Below are 6,000 nucleotides of genomic sequence, written 5' to 3' on the forward strand. Positions count from 1 at the left end.
TGACTTCTGCTTTTTTGTTGTTGCTGTTTGTTTTGTTCCTTCTGTTTGCTTTTTGTTGTTGTTTTCTCCTTTCTTTTCTATTTCCAGTCTTTTGAGTTAGGAATTTAGACTACTGATATATTTTCTCTTTTCTAATGTAAGGATTTAGTGCTATAAATCTCCCCTCTCAGCCCAGCTTTAGATGAATCCCACCAACTTTGATATGTTGTATTTTTTATTTCATTTATGCAATTTTTTTATTTTTATTTTTAAATTTCTTTTGAGACCTCCTTTTTGACCCATGGATTATTTAGAAGTGTATTGTTTAATTTCCAAGAATTTGGAAAGTTTTCTGTTGTCTTTCATCTACTGACTTTTTTTTTTTTTTTTAATATCCTTAGTGGAGTATAATTGCTTTACAGTGTTGTGTTAGTTTCTGCTGTACAACAAAGTGAATTGGCTATATGTATACATATATCCCCATATCCCCTCCCTCTTGAGCCTCCCTCCCATCCTCCCTATCCCACCCCTCTAGGTCGTCACAAAGCATTGAGCTGATCTCCCCTGTTCAGCTACTGACTTCTTGATTTGATTTTGTTATGGACAGAAAACATACTCTCTATGATTTCAATTCTTTTAAATTCATTAAGGTTTGTTACATGACCTAGGACACAGTCATCATGGTGAATGTTCCATGAACACTTAAATAGAATGAGTATTCTGCTATTGTTGGGTGGAGTGTTCTATAAATGTCAGTTAGATCTACTAGGCTGATAGTATTGTTCACTCATCTGTATTCTTCATGATTTTATCTCTGGTAGTGCTACCAAATACTGCAAGTTGGGTACTGAAATACCCAACTACAACTGTGAATTTGTCTATTTCTCTTTTCATCTCTATCAGTTTTTGCTTCATGTATTTTGAAACACTGCTAGGTGCTGCACACATACTCAGGATTGCTACATCCTGGTGGGTTGATTAATCCTTTATCATTATGCAATGCCCACTTTTGTTCCTAATAATTTTCCTTGCTCTGAAGTTTACTTTATTTGATATTATTATGGTCACTCTTACTATTTTCTAATTCCTATTTACATGATACATCTTTTTCTATCCTTTTACTTCCTACTTATCTATGCTATCTGTGAAGTCATTTTCTTAGTCTGTATATAATTGATAAATGTGTATTATTCACTCTATCTATTTTTAATTTTTTTCCAACTTTACTGAAGAATAATTGATCTCTTTTAATTGGTTTATTTAAATTAATCATTGATGTGTTAGAGCTTAAGTTCTGCCATTTGGTATTTGTTTTCTATTTGTCCCTTTGTTTCTCACTCCTCTATTTTTTTCTTGCTTTCTTGTGAGTTACTTGAACGTTTTTTAACATTAGATTCTTCTTTATTTGTAATATTTTTTCATATACCACTTTGTATAACTTTATTGGTGGTTGCTTTAGGTAAATTACCTATGTAATTTATCACCACCTATGGTGTCAGGGTTTTTACCCTTTTGAGTGAAGTATAAAAACCCTATTTCCATTTAGATCCCTTTACCCTACCCACTTGTTAAATATAATTGTCTTAAGTGTTTTCCACTATATACATTGAGCACCATATCAAATGGTACTATGATTTTAGCTTCAAACTTAAAGTATAATGAAAGAAACTCAGAGGTGTAGAATAGTCTGTTGGGTTCACCTCTATATTTCTTCATTCCAGGGTTCTTTCCCTCTCTGAAGGTCCCATCATTTGTCTGCTGTCATTTTCTGTATTAGTCTGCTCAGGCTGCCATAACAAATACCACAGAGTGGGACGGCTTAAACCACAGAAATTTATTTCTCACAGTTCTGGAGCCTGGAAGTTCAAGATCAAGGTGTTGTCAGGTTTAGTTTCTCCTGAAGCCTCTCTCCTTGACTCATATAGATGGCTATCTTTATGCTGTGTCCTCACATAGACTTTTCTATGTTCATGTGCCCCTGTGTCTCTTCTTCCGGTAAAGACATTAGCCCTATCGAATTAGCGCCCCACCCTTATGACCTCACTTAACCTTAATTATATCTTTAAATATCTTATCTCCAAATACAGTCTCATTGAGGATTGGGGTTTCAACACATGAATTTTGGGGGACACAATTCAATCCATAACATTTTTTTTTATGTTTGGAGAGCTTCCTTTAACCAATCTTTAGATGTAGATCAGATAGCAACAGATTCTCCTAATTTTCTTCCATCTGAGAAGTCTTATTTTCCATTCATTTCTGAAGGATAATTTTGCCAGATATAGAATTCAAGGTTGACAGTTCTTTTATCACTTGAAAGGTGTTGTGCTGCTAAGTTCTGGCTTGATGGTTTCAGATGAGAAATACGGTGTCATTAATTTGGTCTTCCTGTATAGTTAATGCATCATTCCTCTCTGATTGTTTTTAAGATTTCTGTTTTTTGTCTTTAGTTTTTCAGAAGTTTAATGATGATGTGTCTTTGTTTGGACTTGTTTGGGTTTATCCTATTTGGGTTTCACTTAGCTTCTTGACTCTGAAGTTTTATGTCTCTTGCCAAATTTATGAAGTAATTAAACATTATTTCTTTGATATAATGAAAGAACTATTTGAGTATTTTTTCAGCCACACTCTCTTTCTCATTCCCTTCTGGGACCCTGATGATAGAATGTTATATATTTTAAATATTTAGTTACATATCTGTTTCATAGATCCCTGAGGTTCCGTTCATTTTTTTTCAGTCTATATTTTTGTTTTTTTCATATTGTATAGACTCAGTTGATCTATCTTCAGGTTCATGGATTCTATCCACTGTCATCTTTACTCTACTATTGAGTCTACCACGTGAGGTTTTTTTTTTTAATATTCGTTATATTTTTCAGTTCTATAATTTCCATATGGCTGTCTTTTGTATTGATAATTTCTATTTTTTGCTGAGATTTTCTATTTTTTCATTTGTTTCAAGAGAATTTATAATTGCTTGTTGAAGCATTCTTATTAAATACAAGGATTTTTAAATCCTTATCAAATAAATTCAGCATCATAGTCATTTCAGTACTGGCATTTTTTAAATTTTAGTATTGGATTTTTTTTTTTTTCCTCATTAAAAGTGTGGTTTTCCTGGTTATTGGTATAATGAGTGAAATTTTATTGTATCCTACACGTTTTGGTTATTATATTAGGAGATGAGTGAACTTTTATTGTATCCTACACAGTTTGGTTATTAGGAGACTTTTAAATGCTATTTAAATCTATTTTATTAGACACTCACCCTGTTTAAGTTTAATGTCTAGGTTCTGGCCTATTTTTGTGAGCTGTAGTTCCAGTGACAGTTTAGTTTTCAGAGCCCTTGACATTCTATTCTGGTCTGCTTCATTCTTTGGCATTTCTGGGGCTCTTGCTCAGTCCCTGCAGGTGTTGCCTGAAGGGGTGGAAGTTGCTTTCCTGGGTCACCTAGAGTGCAAGGCCACGTTCAGCCAAGGGAGGTGGAGGGACTGAAGCCACAGGGCCTGGATCTTCTCATGCCATTGGGTGGAGAGTGGAGCCATGCCAGGCTGTGCTGATGCTGCCCCGCGGTGGACCAGTCTACCCACCAGTGCCCAGAAGAAGGGGTCGAGAAGGGGTTGGGTCAGCCCAGTGTGACTCTGAAGGCAAGTGGAACCCTCTGATGTGCCGCCTTGTGAAGTGGGAGTTAGCATTCCACCCCACCCCCCACCATTTTGGCTCTGTTGGGTTTCTCCTTTCTGGATTCTTAGGCCAATGCCTTTCTTGTCTGGCTGTTTGTTTCTTTGTTTGCTTGTCTACGCACATTGGTGATTCCAGGTTTCAGGCCTCTCTGGCACCCATATGAGGCATATAGGAGATAGAAGAACTCACCACATCATCAGTCCTGAAGTCCTGAGGTCTCTAACTAGTCCACCTCTTCTTTCCAGCTTTCAGAATCCTTTATTCTTGTCTGTTGGATTATTTCCAGGCTATTCAGTTGCTTTTTCGGGGTGGGGTGGGTGGAGAAGGGATAAATGAGCCTACACTTTCTTGTTCTGGAACTGGAAATGCTATTAAAGATTTTGCATATGGAAAGAGGAATGAACCATTTAAATTGCATGGCTGCAAGAGCCATTTCTGGGCTTTGGTACAGCGTGGGCACTCTGTCATCATTATTGGTTGAATGAATGAAAAAAATGGAGTTTTCATACTTTAATTTCAGTGTCCTGGAGGCATGTGTAAGACAGAGCCCCGTTTTCCTGAATTCTTGGACAAGTACTTCTCAGGGCTTTTAGGCTTCATCTTTCTGAGAAAAGACCACAATGAACTGGTGGCCTGAAGGTAGGAGACTGCTATTGTTCAAAAGCGGATGACACTACTATGTCCTTATGTCTGTCTATCCATCCATCCGTCCGTCCATCCATCCATCCATCTCTCTGTATATGTATAGTCACCTCGAGGATCATTATTCTTTTCTCTTTTCCAAAAAGAAGAAAACTTGCTCTTAAGTATTCAGACATACTTAGCATAATAAGTCAGGACTCGAAAACACCCCCTTAGCTAGAAACTTTCTTCAAGAAAAAGGCCAGTATTTAAGATACAGAAATGATAAAATTTTTGAAATTTTACTCTTAGTAACACCAGATTAACATGACAGAATGTCAGCATTTTTTAAAGATGTCAATGTTGAGATTTCAATGAGATTTCCTTCAGCTCATATTTCCTTTTCTCTGTGAATATTATGCTGCCTCTCAGATGTGGCTTTTTAAATAAAAACATCTTAATGAAGCAGTAAATAATTCTACAGTGAGGGGATCAGCTGGGAGGGGTGTGTTTCACAAAGGATCACACTCGCAGGTTTTGTTTTTGTAAATCTGAATGTTACTCCCCAATGGATACCCCACTTTTTGTATTCAAGAGATGAAATACATAAGGAATTCATTAAGAAATCAGGCTTTGGTGGGACAGCTTTGATTTGACACTTTTGAAATATGATCTAGGTCACAGTGGTGAATGGTGCAAACCTCTTTTTTGGCAACGGCATCTGGACTCGATTATTTTAAATTAGGTTGTGGGGTGCTGGCATCCACCCCTCTGCAAAACTGCTACTGCAGACAGCCCTTGTTCCCCGAGATGATATGACAGATTAGATGAGTTCTGAATACTTAGAAATAAACTTTTATATTAATTCTCAACTTTGTTGTTTCAGTACCCTGTTTTTATAAGCTTTTAGAATGTCACCTATTATCTTTCATTAGTAATGATGGCTTTCATGCCAAAGATAAATTAAACCTGGAGCATTTTATTAATATTTAACTTCTTCCTTCAGAAGCATAAGTGACACTAAATAGGTTCTTCAGCGAATATTTATTAAACGAATGGAAAATTACCCCAAGGTAATCTACCATTAAGAACACGCAGCTGTGCTCCGGGAGGTCCGTGGGCAGCTTTGTGGCTACCTGCACACTTTGTCCCACGGGCTTCACTCCCTTTCCATCTCCAGTGTTCAGGAATTCAAAACCCAACTGTCTCCTTCACTCCACCCTGACTGCAGTCAAACAAGAGGGTGTAAAATCGGGTTTAAACCCAGTTTTCGGCAGCTAATATGTACAGTTTTCTGATATCAGGAATGTTTATATTTGAAAGTTGATTTTTCAGAATCACAGTCTGGTTAAAAAAGAAAGAAAAAAAAAATACACTTTAACATCTAAAGAGTTTACCAACTGTATTTCCTCTTTTATGTTGTTTCAGAAATAGTCACACAGACATTTCTTAAATAATTTCATAGAAACCAAATTCCAAGTGTGTTTATGTTTCAAAGATGAATGGGTTATTTTGATGAGCTTTCAAATTTGAAAGGGCTTTATAACAAATATTTTGGGAAGAGATTGTGCACCAAGAAGATATGGAATGCGGGTCTTCATTTGTACCCACACGTCAGGGTGACACAATTGGATCCCACTTATTCTTCTCCCCAAGACTTAGCTTAAAAGCACCCAAGGGTGTAGACTATTAGCATCTGTCATATTATATCTCAAA

The sequence above is a fragment of the Eschrichtius robustus genome, chromosome 10 (genome assembly GCF_028021215.1).
Source record: "Eschrichtius robustus isolate mEscRob2 chromosome 10, mEscRob2.pri, whole genome shotgun sequence".
Classification (NCBI taxonomy): Eukaryota; Metazoa; Chordata; class Mammalia; order Artiodactyla; family Eschrichtiidae; genus Eschrichtius; species Eschrichtius robustus.